We start from the raw sequence: 16,438 nt of genomic DNA on the forward strand, positions 1-16,438 counted from the left end.
GAGGTTGGGCAATTTTATCAAAGCTCAGTCCGCATGTCTGGAGTGTCCTCTGGTTAGGGTGACACCATCGTGCAAAGACGGATGAGTATTGCAGGAGAAGCGGGAGGTGGCGCATAAGCAAACCTGGATATTAGTGGGCTTTTGCTAAATCTTTTTTTTTTTTTTTTTTTTTGTGAGACAGAGTCTCTCTCTGTCGCCCAGGCTGCAGTGCAGTGGCGCAATCTCGGCTCACGGCAAGCTCCGCCTCCCGGGTTCCCGCCATTCTCCTGCCTCAGCCTCTGGAGTAGCTGGGACTGCAGGTGCCTGCCACTATGCCTGGCTAATTTTTTGTATTTTTTTAGTAGAGACGGATTTTCATCTGTGTTAGCCAGGATGATCTCGATCTCCTGACCTCGTGATCCGCCCGCCTCGGCCTCCCAAAGTGCTAGGATTACAGGCGTGAGCCACGCGCCCTGCTGGCTTTTGCTAAATCTTTAGTTGAGAAAGTAGCGTTGTGTTAGGGGAAGAATTCAACCTTTCTTCTTTCAGACTTTCTCGGGGTATTTCCAAGCAGTTAACACACACACACACACACACACACAATAGAAAAATATGTTTGTGCTTACTTGTGTATATAAATATATATACATTGCTATATGTTAAAACACGGCAAGGAATTGCACTTTTAAATTTTTTAGATGGAAGATTTTATATGTTGTACATGGATGGACTAGTTAGAGGCAGAGTATAGTGGACACATTGTTCTCCTTCAACAAAGCAATAGCATTCTAAACTTGAGTCGTTCTGTCCTTTCATTTATATAAGTCAGCATTTTCCAACTTCAGTGGACTTAACACCAATTAAGTTGTGGAGTTTTATATCTCTTTCCCCAATCCTGGAGTGTCATACTTTTAAAAAATTTTAAATGAATTAAAAGTAACTTTGGACTTGAGGGTTTTGTAAAAGTCCTTGAGAGAATTTGTAGCACTGTTAGAGTGTGATGAAAACCATAGTTGGAAATAACACTACAGGAAGTGACTGAAAGTAATTTTCATTCTGAATATCCAAGTTTCCATGTCCCACTGCTAGAGCCATATTAAAACTCCAAAGTAATTAAACTCCTCAAAATAATTCTGTAAATTACTGTCTTCGGTAAAATTTCAGTTCCTAAAAGAATGTGGAGCGAGCTCGGCTATTTTTGACTTGTTCTCATGCTCTGTCCCACAGTGTGTAACTGCGTTTGCTGTATCTGCTGTTGCTTCTCAGTGGGAACGGACTGGAAAGCCTTTCAACCCACTGCTGGGAGAGACTTATGAATTAGTGCGGTGAGGCCTTTCACTTGCATGCTTTCTATAGCGTTGCAGATGAAGAGGAGAAATACATACATATTGGTCATCACCAATAACAAATATAGGACTGGAGCAAGTTAACAATTTTGATGTTTGCTTCTAAGATAGCTATTATTTTAGAGACTGTCAAAAACACTGAAACATACATAAAAGGTACCATTATAAGAAATAATTGCAAGGATTTTGGTAATCCTGATCACATGGGATTAATCACCCTGCTTTTCTCCTTATGTAGATCATAAGACATGATCGAGTTTTTAAAAATAATCATTTAAAGTATATTAGCTGTGTATAGTGGCACAGGCCTGTAGTCCCAGCTACTTGAGAGGCTGAGGCAGCAGGATCTCTCGAGCCCAGGAGCTCTGGGCTGCAGTGCACTATGTTGGCCAGGTGTCCACACTAAGTTTGGCATGAATATGGTGACCTGCCAGGAGAGGGAGGTCAGAAATGGAGCAGGTCAAAACTCCTGTGTTGGTCAGTTGTGGGGCTGCACCCATCATTAGCCACTGTGTTCCAGCCTGGGCAACAGTGAGGCCCTTTTATAAAAATGTCTCTTTATTAAAAAATATAAATAAAATATATTAGCATAAGTATATATTATTTGCATAAAGCCAATGACTACATCTGTAAGTGCAGTTCTGTTTGCTTGAGCTAGCCTGTGTCTTGTTTGTATATGATTAAGGGACTTTATTTGGCTTTAGTTTTTCTATGTGTTCCTCCTCTTCTCTGCACAAATTTTGATCTCATTTATTCCCTAGATGTTTGAAAGTGGATACACTAGATTTCTCTATTTTAATGTAAAAGGAATGATATGTTTTAAATTTACATGACTAATATTTTTTCATGCAAATCATTCAAATTCATCTGGGTGTTCTTTATTTTAATTTGTTCAAGTAGCTAGCATTACAACATTGGATTTGGCGGTTTGGGTTGCATTTGTATAATTTCTCATATATTAAGTTGTTTCATTGCAATGAGAATAAAGAATTGTTGGCCGGGCATGGTGGCTCACGCCTGTAATCCCAGCACTTTGGGAAGCCGAGGCGGGTTGATCATGATGTCAGGAGTTCGAAACCAACCTGGCCAACATGGTGAAACCCCGTCTCTACTAAAAATACAAAAATTAGCCAGGTGTGGTGGTGAGTGCCTGTAATCCCAATTACTCGGGTGGCTGAGGGAGGAGAATTGCTTGAACCCGGGAGGCAGGGGTTGCAGTGAGCCAAGATCACGCCACTGCTCCTGCCTGAATGACAGAGGGTGATTTTGTCTCAACAACAACAACAAAAGAATTGTTTACTTTGAAAGGGCAATTATGTACATGTTTAATGATAGAGTTAATTATAATGTTGCTTTTTTAAAAAAAAAAAATCTTAAGAGATGACCTTGGATTTAGACTCATCTCCGAACAGGTCAGCCATCACCCACCAATCAGTGCATTTCATGCTGAAGGATTAAACAATGACTTCATCTTTCATGGCTCAATCTATCCCAAACTGAAATTCTGGGGGAAGAGTGTAGAAGCAGAACCCAAAGGAACCATCACCTTGGAGCTCCTTGAGTGAGTTCTAATCAAGCCCTTACACTCTTTTCATGTAGACCTGCCTGTAAGTGTAGACATGCACACTCAGCTGACCTTACTGTTCAAAAGCTGGAGAAAAAGAAACAGCTTTCATACAGTGCAAACTGTCTACCTCTATGTAAAAGAACTTGAGAAACATGGCAGTAGCCATTGCTAATTAATCTGGGTATGTGTAAATAGTTTAACTTGACGTTTGACTGTGGTGTTTGGACCTATTTTAAGATCGATGGAGTTAATTGCCTCATGACAGTACTTATGAAACATGCTTTTTTATATCCTTGTGCCAATGTTTTGTTTACAGATCTTTCAAAATGAATTCACTCTGAGAAATAATGAAATGACAATTGTGTGGCACATGTTAGGCATTAAGTTGGGAGTTCTCTTCTTTTGCACGATTAGCTTTAAATCCACAATTAATTCCAGTTAGGATAGAATAAGCATACGATACCCTATCTCTTTAACACTGATTACAACTAGATTCCCCGGACAGAAGACAAAGCAACAACCCAAAGACTCTGAAAAGCAGATAGTAGCAGGCAGACTGGGGAGAGAAATCAAAACCTGAACACCAATATGGCAGTGAGTTTACTGGTTTTATATATTTCTTCCAAATCTCCTGGCTTAGAATCAGAGCAGCAAATTGCAGAACTGGGGATGGAGGCCAACTGAAAAAGTTCTAAGAGTAATTCTTTCTTTCTAATTAAAGGACCTAGGATACCCTTGCAGAAAGCAGAGAATAGGGGAAATCCTGTTTTAATTTTGTCTCACAGCCTTGCCCCAAAGCAAGCACTAGGGTCTGTAGCTACACTCCTGCTGCGATGGTGGCTGTGGCAATCACACACTTACCTCAAACTCAGAGTCCTTCTCTTTGGCCAGAGAAACCGAGTAAAGGAAACCCTAGGGTCCAAAGAGTGTGAGAGAATTCCTGTTACTTGTTTTTCTTTCTTTTCCTTTAACCATTTGCCCCAGAGGAAGACCTAGTTGTGGGAGATACAAGACAGAGCAGAGAGGCTCAAACCCCAGCTTGCCAGCCAGAGTGGAGAGAAAGCGCCCCCTGGTGTCTAAGAGTGTTGGGGAAACCACAAAGAGGAGGGAGCTCAAGAAAGGGGTCCCCTAAATCTGCATGATGAGTTCCTAAGCTCGTCCCTACACGCATGCATTGAAATGACCCAGAAGGGTACACGAGGGCCTCAGGATCTGAAATGCTGTGTGGCCTGAGAGCCAGGTCCCTGGATGGCTATTGAGGGGTAGATCTGAGCAGCACTACAGAGGCTTTGAAAATTAAACTGACACTGGAATCAAAGCCCACAGGAGGAGAGTCAGGACTTCTGGCCTGAAACTCTGTTAATTGCCTACTAAAACAAAATTTTTATCAGTATTCTCCAGAAGAGGTTAAGAAGACAGAGTCTTATAGTATTCAGGTGTGCAGAATACATCCAAAATCATTCAGCATACCAAGCAACAGGAAAATCTCAACAAACTAAAATAAAAAAAGACATTTTAGCAAAAAAAAAAAAAAGAAGTATTTTTGGAAATTTTAGTACTAAAATATAGTAATAGAAGATAGTAACTGGGATAGGCTCAATGGCAGAATGCAAATGTCAAAATATGTACAGGATGTGTATGTTGAAAACTACAAGATACTGTTGAAAGTAATCAAGGATTACCTGAGTAATGCAGAGACACACTGTTTCTCGATATATTTGGAAGCCTCAATTATAGTTAAGATGTCGGGTCACCCCTCACTGATCTATAAGCAATCTGTATGAACACAATCCAAATCAAAATCCCAAGATGATTTTGAATAGATACAGAGAAGTTGATTCTAACTTACAAATTCTAAGTTACAAATTCTAAGTTTGTGTGGAAAGGCAAATGACATAGAACAGCCAAAATAATTTTGAAAAGGAAGAACAGAATTGATGGACTCCCACTACCCAATTTTAAGACTTAACTCTAAAGCTGTTGTAATCAAGACAGTGTGGTGGTGGCCAAACTATAGACAAAGTATAGATTAATGCGACAGGGAAGAGAATCCAGAAATTGACCTGCAGAAATGTGGTCAGTTGATTTTTGACAAAGGTGCAAAGGCAATACAGCTAAGAAGAATAGTCCTTTCCACAGACAACCATGTGTGCTATGGAGACAGTTGGACACCTATATGTTAAAAAAGTGAACCTCAAACTAGACCTCACACCTTTTCCAAAAATCAGCTCAAAATAGATCATTTACATAAAATATAAAACTAAGGGTTTGGGAAGAAAACATAGGAGAAACTCTTACAACTTTGGGTTAGGCAAAGAACTCTTATGGATATGATACCAAAATTATAACCCATAAAAGACAAAAAGTGATAAATTAGATTTTATTAAATTAAGAACCTTATATTGAAAGATACTGTTCAGAGAATGAAAAGATAAGCTACAGAATAGTAAAAATTATTTGCAAATCATATAGCCAACAAAGGACTTGTAGCCACAATATATAAAGAATTCTTAAAACTCAACAATAAGATATGATAAGGTCAGGCTCAGTGACTCATGCCTGTAACCCCAGCAATTTGGGAGGCTGAAGTGGGAGGATCACTTGAGCCCAGGAGTTAGAGACCAGCCTGGGCAACATAGTGGATCCTTGTCTCTACTGAAAGATTTTAAAAACAGCCAGGTTTGGTGACATGAACCTATAGTCCCAGTTACTTGGGAGGCTCAGGTGGGAGGATCTCTCAAGCCCAGGAGTTCAAGGCTGCAGTGAGCCATGATTGTGCCACTGTAGTCCAGCCTGGGCAACAGAGTGAGACCCCATCTCTGGAACAACAACAACAACAAAAAAGAACAATAAAAAATTATTTTGCCCAATAAAAAATTGGGCAAAAAATGTGAATAGATACTTCATATATATATATATATATATATGTATATATGGCAAATAGGCACATGAAAAGATGCTGTCAGCTGACTGCAGTGGCTCACACCTATAATTCCAGTTACTTAGGAGCCTGAGGCAGGAGGATTGCTTGAGGCCAGGAGTTCAAGACCAGCCAAGGCAACATAGTGAAACTCTGTCTCTAAAAAAATAAAATAAAATAAATTTAGCCAAGCATGGGGACACATGCCTTTAGTCAAAGCTACTAGGGAAGCTAAGGCAGGAGGGTCACTTGAGCTGAGGAGTTTGAGGCTGCAGTGAGCTATGACCCACCACTGCACTCCATCCTAGATAGTAGAATAAGACCTCACCTCTAAAAAAATAAAATAAAAATTTTAAAAGATGTTCAACAGCATCAGTTATTAGAGAAGTACAGAGTTAAAACCACAATGAGATATCCTATTTATACCAATTACAATTTATATTTATACCTATTACAATGTTTAAAAGCAAAATAATTGTAAACATCGACAATACCAAGTGCTGACAAGGATGTGGAGGAGCTAGAAATCTCATACAGGTTGAGTATCCCTTTTTTGAAATATACCAAAAGTGTTTTGGATTTTGAATATTTTCAGATTTTGTAATATTTGCAGTATACCTACTGGCTTAGCATCTCAAATCCAAAGTTCCAAAATCTGAAATGCTCCAGTGAGCATTTCCTTTGAGTGTCATGTCAGTGCTCAAAAAGTTTCAGATTTTGGAGCATTTCAGATGTCCAAGTTTTGAATTTGGAATGCTCAACCTGTATATTGTTGGTGTTGGAATGTAAAATGGCAGAGCCACCCTGGAGAACAGTTTGGCAGTTTCTTATATAGTTAACCTTATGTTTACGACATGACTCAGCAATACTACGCCTAGGTATTTACCTTAGAGAAATGGAAACTTACGTTCATCCCAAAACCTGTATGCAAATGTTTACAGTAGCATTATTCATCATCACCAAAAACTGAAAACAGCCCACATGCCCTTCAGTGGGTGAATGGTCACACAAACTGTGGCATATCCATATAGTGGAATCCTACTCGGCACAAAGATTGATACGTAGAACAACACAGATGAATTTCAGGCGCATTATACAAATTGAAGATGCTAATCTCAAAAGGTAATTTATATGACGTCTAGAAAAGGAAAAACTATTGCAATGGAGAACAGATAAGCTGTTGGGGATAAGGAATTAGTTGGAGATCCTAGGGATTAGGAGTGGAGAAAGGTTTGACTACCAGAAGAAGCATGAGTGAAGTGTTTGTGGGTGGAGGAGTTGTTTAGGATTCTGATTGTGTTGGTGGTGGTTACACAGATCTGTACAAGTATAAAACTGAGTACCAACAAAAATGAATTTTACCTTATGTAAATTAAAAGACACATATCTAAGGACAAATATATGAAGGTGCAGTGGTGGCTCACCCCTGTAATCCCGGCACTTTGGGAGGCTGAGGTGGGTGGACCACCTGAGGTCAGAAGTTCGAGACCAGCCTGGCCAATATGGCGAAAACCCGTCTCTACTAAAAATACAAAAATTAGCTGGGCGTGGTGGCACGTGCCTGTAGTCCCAGCTCCTTGGGAGGCTGAGGCAGGAGAATCACTTGAACCTGGGAGGTGAAGGTTGCAATGAGCCGAGATCATGCCACTGCACTCCAGCCTGGGTGACACAGCGAGACTCTGTCTCAAAAAAAAAATAAAAAATAAAAAATAAAACTTTTTCTTTTTTCTTTAACGTTTACTTTAGGTTTGGGGTTACATGTGCAGGTTTGTTCTGTTGGTAAACTGTTGTCATGGGGGTTTGTTGTACAGATTATTTCATCACCCAGGTACTAAGCCCAGTACCCAATACTTATTTTTTCTGATCCTGTCCCTCCTCTGAACCTCCATCCTGAGGTAGGCCCCAGTGTCTGTTCATCCCTTCTTTGTGTCCATGAGTTTGCATCATTCAGCTCCCACTTATAAATGAGAACATGTGGTGTTTGGTTTTCTGTTCCGGCATTAGTTTGCTAAGGATAATGGCCTCCAGCTCCTCCATATTCCCAGAAAAGACATGATCTTGTTCTTTTTTATGGCTGCATAGTATTCCATGGTGTATGTGTGCCACATTTTCTTTATCCAATCTATCATTGATGGGCATTTCGGTTGATTCTATGTCTTTGCTATTGTGAACAGTGCTGCAGTGAACATTCACGTGCATGTGTCTTTATGGCAGAATGATTTCTATTCCTCTGGATATATAGGGTTATAAAATCAGAGTTTATTCACGTAGATGAGTTTTTTCCTTTGGTGAGCTGGAGGGTACTTTCTCTAGAAAGTGCTAAATAGACTTTTTATTTTGTGTCTCTACTTTAGCTTTTTTTAATGTTTCATGACACTTTTGAATGCTTAAAATGATTATGTACATAGTTTATTTGGAGTTTGGTGGAAGTATAGAATTTTTTCTTAAGCTGTTACTCCCTTTTAAGAAACAGGAATGGGCAAATGATCCCAATTTTACAGTGAGTTAACATCAATAGAATTTGTAAAGTCTTAGAACTCAGTTATCTCAAGCAGCCTGGTTTGTTATTCTGAGTAATGGCATTTGGAGCAAGTGCACTTTTTAAACAAAGTGATACCTCTCACTTATGTTTCTGGTTTTGTTTTTGTTTTTTAGACACAATGAGGCATATACATGGACAAATCCCACCTGCTGTGTGCATAATATCATTGTGGGTAAACTGTGGATCGAACAGTACGGCAATGTGGAAATCATAAACCACAAGTAAGGCACTTTGAGTACTTCATCCATTCCTTCAGTTTTCATCAAGCAGTTTTAGTGGACTTCAGTTTTTTTGTTTTGTTTGTTTTTAAAGAAAAGCTCTAGAACAGGCTGATGAAAATTTAAGCATCAGGCAATATAGTCTGGGAGCGGTGGCTCACGCCTGTAATCCCAGCACTTTGGGAGGCTGAGGTGGGTGGATCACGAGGTCAGGAGTTGAGACCAGCCTGGCCAAGATGGTGAAACTCCGTCTCTACTAAAAATACAAAAATTAGCCGGGCACGGTGGCGGGCACCTGTAATCCCAGCTACTCGGGAAGCTGAGGCAGAATTGCTTGAACCCAGGAGGCAGAGGTTGCAGTGAGCTGAGATCGTGTCACTGCACTCTAGCCTGGGTGACAGAGCAAGACTCCATCTCAAAAAAAAAAAAAAAAGAATCAGGCAATATAACTAACTCTTGAATGACTAGAAGCCCATTTATTTAATAAAGAGGGTTCATTAAAGTCTGATTAAGGAAGACTGGGTGAACCCAGCTTCCCTAGCTTCTGTGAACCTTAATTCCAATCTCAGCTCATTTTGCTTCCTTTGTTTAGTGGGGGCCAGGGAGACAGGGCATAGGAGTTACTAGAAAGAACTGGGCTCCCATTCTACTTTGTGACCTTAGGCAAGTCACGTATTCTTTCTGCACCTCACATACCTTTTCTTTATGATGGGAAGATTACCAGTCAAGGATTAATCATTATCACTTTAGTATGCCTGGCACACAGAGAAAATCTGTAAACAGTAGCTGCTGCTAGAAGAGTGATCACAGTTATCTTTCTCTACTGCTGCTTTGTTAACAAATGATAATCTGAACTTAATATTTTCTTTATAGGACTGGGGACAAATGTGTGTTGAATTTTAAGCCATGTGGCCTTTTGGTAAGGAATTACACAAAGTTAAAGGCCACATTCAAGATAAAAGGTAAAATTTCCATTTTAAATGTTGAATAGTATAGATTTTGTTCACTAGATAAAATGTCGATATTAAAATACATTGTTGGCTGGGCGCAGTGGCTCACACCTGTAATCCCAGCACTTTGGGAGGCTGAGGTGGGCAGATCACGAGGTCAGGTTCAAGACCAGCCTGGCCAACATAGTGAAACCCCATCTCTACTAAAAATACAAAAAAATTAGCTGGGCATGGTGGTGGGCACCTGTAATTCCAGCTACTTGGGAGGCTGAGGCAGGAGACTTGCTTGAACCTGGGAGGCAGAGGTTGCAGTGAGCCGAGATGGCACCACCACACTCCAGCCCAGGTGACAGCGAGACTAAAAAAAAAAAAAAAAAAAAAAAAAAATTGCCATAACCTAGGAAACAAGCATTCTAATAAGTTGAAAAATCTTTCTTCTACAGGGAAGTTTATTTCATTAAAGAACCTGATTTGGTTGAGCACAGTGGCTCACGCGTGTATTCCCAGCACTTTGGGAGGCTGAGTGGGGAGGATTGTTTGCAGACAGTTCGAGACCAGCCTGGATGACATAGTGAGACCCTGTTTCTACAAAAAAAAACTTTTTTTTAATTAGGCAGGCATGGTGGCATATGTCTGTGGACCTAGTTACTCTGGAGGCTTAGGTGGGAGGAACCCTTGAGCCCAGGAGGTTGAGGCTACAATGAACCATGATTATACCACTGTACTCCAGTGGTACAGCCACTGGAGTGGTACAGCCACTGGAGTGGTGCAGCCACTGTACCTGTGCCTGGATCCCAACCCTCTGGAAAGACTGGATCTCCATAATTCAGGAGAGTCCTCTCCCAAATGGGGCATTGGAGCAGTGTCCATCCTGGGCCCTGCTGCAGTCAGCCCTAACTATTTTCTGAGCCCTTCCTACACCAGACCCTGTAGAAATCCACTGAGGGTCACTAGAGGAGGCTGTGGGTGGTGCCTGAGCTCATGTCCCATGCCCTGCACAGGGCAGGCACACAGTGGACCATGGGCAGGTGTCTGAATAGCCAGCCATAGGGCCACCCTGAGGACTGCAGGCAGCATCTCTGACAGCCCAGTTTTGGCCCACCACCTAGGCAGGTGGAGCACAAGATGTCTGCATGGCCATCACAGAGAAAGGGCTAAAGACAGGAAGGGGTGAGGTTGCGTTCCCAGGTCTCAGCCTCCAGAAAGACCCTTTGCAGACCTTTCCACTCTGCTTAGCCCCTATCCCCTAACAACCCTTCCATGCAAAAGGGATCTATAAGAAATTGTTCCATGCAGTGGAGCCAAGATGGACAAATAGGAACAGCTCCAGTCTACAGCTCCTGGCATGAGTGACGCAGAAGATGAATGATTTCTGCATTTCCAGCTGAGGTACTGGTTCATCTCACTAGGGATTGTTGGACAGTGAGCGTGGGACAGTCAGTGAGGTGCACCGAGCCTGAGCCTAAGCAGGGTGAGGCATTGCCTCACCCAGGAAGCACAAGGGGTCAGGGAATTCCCTTTCCTAGCCAAGGAGAGATGGCACCTGGAAAATCAGATCACTTCCAGCCTAATACTGTGCTTTTCCGACAGTCTTGGCAATGGCAAACCAAGAGATTATATCCCGCGCCTGGCTCGGAGGGTCCTATGCCCATGGAGCCTCCCTCACTGCTAACACAGCAGTCTAAGATCAAACTGCAAGGTGGCAGTGAGGCTCGGGGAGGGGCGCCTGCCATTGCTGAGGCTTGAGTAGGTAAACAAAGTGGCCAGGAAGCTCAAACTGGGTGGAGCCCACCGCAGCTCAAGGAGTCCTGCCTGCCTCTGTAGACTCCACCTCTGCGGGCAGGACATAGCCAAACAAAGGCAGCAGAAACCTCTGCAGACTTAAATGTCCCTGTCTGACAGCTTTGAACTGTAGTAGTTCTCACAGCAAACAGCTTGAGATCAGAGAATGGACAGAATGCCTCCTCAATGGGCCCCTGACCCCCAAGAAGACTAACTGGGAGGCACTGCCAGTGGGGGCAGACTGACACCTCACATGGCCAGGTACTCCTCTAAGACAAAACTTCCAGAGGAATGATCAGGCAGCATCATTTGCTGTTCATCAATATCCGCTGTTCTGCAGATTCCACTGCTGATACCCAGGCAAACAGGGTCTGGAATGGACCTCCAAAAAACTTCAACAGACCTGCAGAGGATCCTGACTGTTACAAGGATAACTAACAAACAGAAAGGAGATCAACACCAAAACCCCATCTGTACGTCACCATCATCAAAGACCAAAGGTAGATAAAACCACAAAGATGGGGAAAAAATAGAGCAGAAAAACTCAAAATTCAACAAATCAGAGTGCCTCTCCTCCTCCAAAGGAACGCAGCTCCTCACCAGCAAAGGAACAAAGCTGGACAGAGGATGACTTTGATGAGTTGAGAGAAGAAGGCTTCAGACGATCAAACTTCTCTGAGCTAAAGGAGGAAGTTTGAATCAATGGCAAAGAATTTTAAAAACCTTGAAAAAATATTAAATGAATGGCTAACTAGAATAACCAATGCAGAGAAATCCTTAAAGGACCTGATGGAGCTGAAAACCATAGCACGAGAACTACATGATGAAAGCACAAACCTCAGTAGCCGATTTGATCAACTAGAAGAAAGGGTATCAGTGATGGAAGATCAAATGAATGAAATGAAGCCAGAAGGGAAGTTTACAGAAAAAAAGAACAAAAAGAAACCAACAAAGCCTCCAAGAAATATGGGACTATGTGAAAAGACCAAAACTACATCTAATTGGTGTACCTGAAAGTGACAGGGGGAATGGATCCAAGTTGGAAAACACTCTGCAGGACATTATCCAGGAGAACTTCCCCAATTTAGCAAGGCAGGCCAACATTCAGATTCAGGAAATACAGAGAATGCCACAAAGATACTCCTCCAGAAGAGTAACTCCAAGACAGGTAATTGTCAGATTCACCAAAGTTGAAATGAAGGAAAAAATATTAAAGGCAGTCAGAGAGAAAGGTCAGGTTACCCACAAAGGGAAACCCATCAGACTAAGAACTGATCTCTTGGCAGAAACTCTAAAAGCCAGAAGAGAGTGGGGGCCAGTATTCAACGTTCTTAAAGAAAAGAATTTTCAACCTAGAATTTCATATCCAGCCAAACTAAACTTCATAAGTGAAGGAGAAATAAAATACTTTACAGACAAGCAAAGGCTGAGAGATTTTATCACCACCAGGCCTGCCCTAAAAGAGCTCCTGAAGGAAGCACTAAACATAGAAAGGAACAACCGGTACCAGCCACTGCAAAAGCATGCCGAATTGTAAAGACCATCGAGGCTAGGAAGAAACCGCATCAACTAACAAACAAAATAACCAACTAACATCTTAATGACAGGATAAAAATTCACACATAATAATATTAACCTTAAATGTAAATGGGTTAAATGCTCCAATTAAAAGACACAGACTGGCAAATTGGATAAAGAGTCAAGACCCATCAGTGTGCTGTATTCCGGAAACCCATCTCAGGTGCAGAGAAACACATAGGTTCAAACTAAAGGGATGGAGGAAGATCTACCAAGCAAATGGAAAACAAAAAAAGGCAGGGGTTGCAATCCTAGTCTCTGATAAAATAGACTTTAAACCAATAAAGATGAAAAGAGACAAAGAAGGCCATTACATAATGGTAAAGGGATCAATTGAACAAGAAGAGCTAACTATCTTAAATATATATGCACTCAATACAGGAGCACCTAGATTCATAAAGCAAGTCTTTAGAGACCTACAAAGAGACTTAGACTCCCACACAATAATAATGGTAGACTTTAACACCTCACTGTCAAAATTAGGCAGATCAATTCACAGCCGAATTCTACCAGAGGTACAAAGAGGAACTGCTACCATTCCTTCTGAAACTATTCCAATTGATAGAAAAAGAGGGAATCCTCCCTAACACATTTTATGAGGCCAGCATCGTCCTGATACCAAAGCCTGGCAGAGAAATAACCAAAAAAGAGAATTTCAGGACAATATCCTTGATGAACATTGATGCAAAAATCCTCAATAAAATACTGGCAAACCGAATCCAGCAGCACATCAAAAAGCTTATACATCATGATCAAATGGGCCTCATCCCTGGTATGCAAGGCTGGTTCAACATATGCAAATTAACAAATGTAATCCAGCACATGTACAGAACCAAAGGCAAAAACCACATGATTATCTCAATAGATGCAGAAAAGGCCTTTGACAAAATTCAAAAATGCTTCATGCTAAAAACTCTCAATAAATTAGGTATCGATGGGACATATCTCAAAATAATAAGAGCTATCTATGACAAACCCACAGCCAATATCATACTGAATGGGCAAAAACTGGAAGCATTCCCTCTGAAAACTGGCACAGGACAGGGATGCCCTCTCTCACCGCTCCTATTCAACATAGTGCTGGAAGTTCTGGCCAGGGCAATCAGGCAGGAGAAGGAAATAAATGGTATTCAATTAGGAAAAGAAGAAGTCAAATTGTCCCTGTTTGCAGGTGGCATGATTGTATATCTAGAAAACCCCATTGTCTCAACCCAAAATCTCCTTAAGCTGATTAGCAACTTCAGCAAAGTTGCAGGATACAAAATCAATGTACAAAAATCACAAGCATTCTTGTACACCAATCACAGGCAAACAGAGAGCCAAATCATGAATGAACTCCCATTCACAATTGCTTCAAAGAGAATAAAATACCTAGGAATCCAACTTACAAGGGATGTGAAGGACCTCTTCAAGGAGAACTACAAAACGCTGCTCAATGAAATAAAAGAGGATACAAACAAATGGAAGAACATTCCATGCTCATGGGTTGGAAGAATCAATACAGTGAAAATGGACATACTGCCAAAGGTAATTTATAGATTCAATGCCATCCCCATCAAGCTACCAATGACTTTCTTCACAGAATTTGAAAAAACTTCTTTAAAGTTCATATGGAACCAAAAAAGAGCCCGCCTTGCCAAGTCAATCATAAGCCAAAAGAACAAAGCTGGAGGCATCACACTACCTGACTTCAAACTATACTAAAAGTCTACAGTAATCAAAACAGCATGGTACTGGTACCACAACAGAGACATAGATCAATGGAACAGAACAGAGCCCTCAGAAATAATGCCACATAAATACAACTATCTGATGTTTGACAAACCTGACAAAAACAAGCAATAGGGAAAGGATTCCCTATTTAATAAATGGTGCTGGGAAAACTGGCTAGCCATATGTAGAAAGTTGAAAGTGGATCCCTTCCTTACACCTTATACAGAAATTAATTCAAGATGGATTAAAGACTTAAATGTTAGACCTAAAACCATAAAAACCCTAGAGGAAAACCTAGGCAATACCATTCAGGACATAGGCATGGGCAAGGACTTCATGTTTAAAACACCAAAAGCAATGGCAACAAAAGGCACAATTGACAAATGGGATCTAATTAAACTAAAGAGCTTCTGCACAGCAACAGAAACTACCATCAGAGTGAACAGGCAACCTACAAAATGGGAGAAAATTTTCACAACCTACTCATCTGACAAAGGGCTGATATCCAGAATCTACAATGAACACAAACAAATTTACAAGAAAAAAACAAACAACCCTATCAAAAAATGGGCAAAGGACATGAACAGACACTCCTCAAAAGAAGACATTTACACAGCCAGAAAACACATGAAAAAATGTTCATCATCACTGGCCATCAGAGTAATGCAAATCAAAACCACAATGAGATAACATCTCACACCAGTTAGAATGGCGATCATTAAGAAGTCAGGAAACAACAGGTGCTGGAGTGGATTTGGAGAAATATGAACACTTTTACACTGTTGGTGGGACTGTAAACTAGTTAAACCATTGTGGAAGTCAGTGTGGTGGTTCCTCAGGGATCTAGAACTAGAAATACCATTTGACCCAGCCATCCCATTAGTGGGTATATACCCAAAGGACTATAAATCATCTGCTATGAAGACACATGCACACATATGTTTATTGTGGCACTATTCACAATAGCAAAGATTTGGAACCAACCCAAATATCCAACAACAATAGACTGGATTAAGAAAATGTGGCACATATACACCATGGAATACTATGCAGCCATAAAAAATGATGTATTCATGTCCTTTGTAGGGACATGGATGAAACTGGAAACCATAATTCTCAGTAAACTATCTCAAGGACAAAAAACCAAACACTGCATCTTCTCACTCATAGGTGGGAATTGAACAATGAAAACACATGGACACAGGAAGAAGAACATCACACTTTGCGGACTGTTGTGGGATGGGGGGAGAGGGGAGGGATAGCATTAGGAGATACACCTAATTCTACATGGCGAGTTAATGGGTGCAGCACACCAACATGGCACATGAATACTTATGTTACAAACCTGCACATTGTGCACATGTATCCTAAAACTTAAAGTGTAATAATAAAATAAAATAAAAAAACTAAATATACATTAATACAGATTAACCAACTAAAAAAAAAGGAGAGAAAGGCCATTTAAAAAATATAAAGGATACAGTAATAATCTAACTGGAGTTACTCTTTTAGAGTTAAAGAGTAGTAAACTGGACAAAATATATGAAGGAGAAAACAGCTGGTCTGAACAGCATTTTAAGTGGCAATGTTAGAGGTTTTATCAAAATTGACCAATAACATTAAACCACAGGTTCAGGAGGCTTTGCAAACCAAAGGAAAACACACACAGAGGACACACCTAGAAACATAATGGGACAATTTCTAAAATGTAAAAGAAAAATGTAAAGAGCACTTGAGAAAATAATTGAGCTAACTACAAGGAGAAAGAGTTGACTGATAACAACCTTCTCAAATGAATCAATGAAAGCCAACAAGTGAGGTATTTATATCTTTCAAGTCCTGA

General features: G+C 40.8%; 1 long non-coding RNA gene across 2 annotated transcripts; it reads left to right on the forward strand.

The window, feature by feature from the left end:
* Nucleotides 1–1,206: 1,206 nt before the first annotated feature.
* Nucleotides 1,207–9,534, forward strand: LOC115838296. 2 transcript variants are annotated; one of them, XR_004033294.1, is made up of 4 exons: nucleotides 1,207–1,304; nucleotides 2,704–2,886; nucleotides 8,468–8,575; nucleotides 9,446–9,534. It is a non-coding gene; the product is annotated as an uncharacterized LOC115838296 (long non-coding RNA). The 2 variants fall into 2 exon arrangements; XR_004033295.1 differs by lacking the exon at nucleotides 8,468–8,575 and having other exon boundaries at nucleotides 1,215–1,304; nucleotides 9,446–9,490.
* Nucleotides 9,535–16,438: the final 6,904 nt, after the last annotated feature.

This window comes from Nomascus leucogenys, chromosome 14 (genome assembly GCF_006542625.1).
Source record: "Nomascus leucogenys isolate Asia chromosome 14, Asia_NLE_v1, whole genome shotgun sequence".
NCBI lineage: Eukaryota > Metazoa > Chordata > Mammalia > Primates > Hylobatidae > Nomascus > Nomascus leucogenys.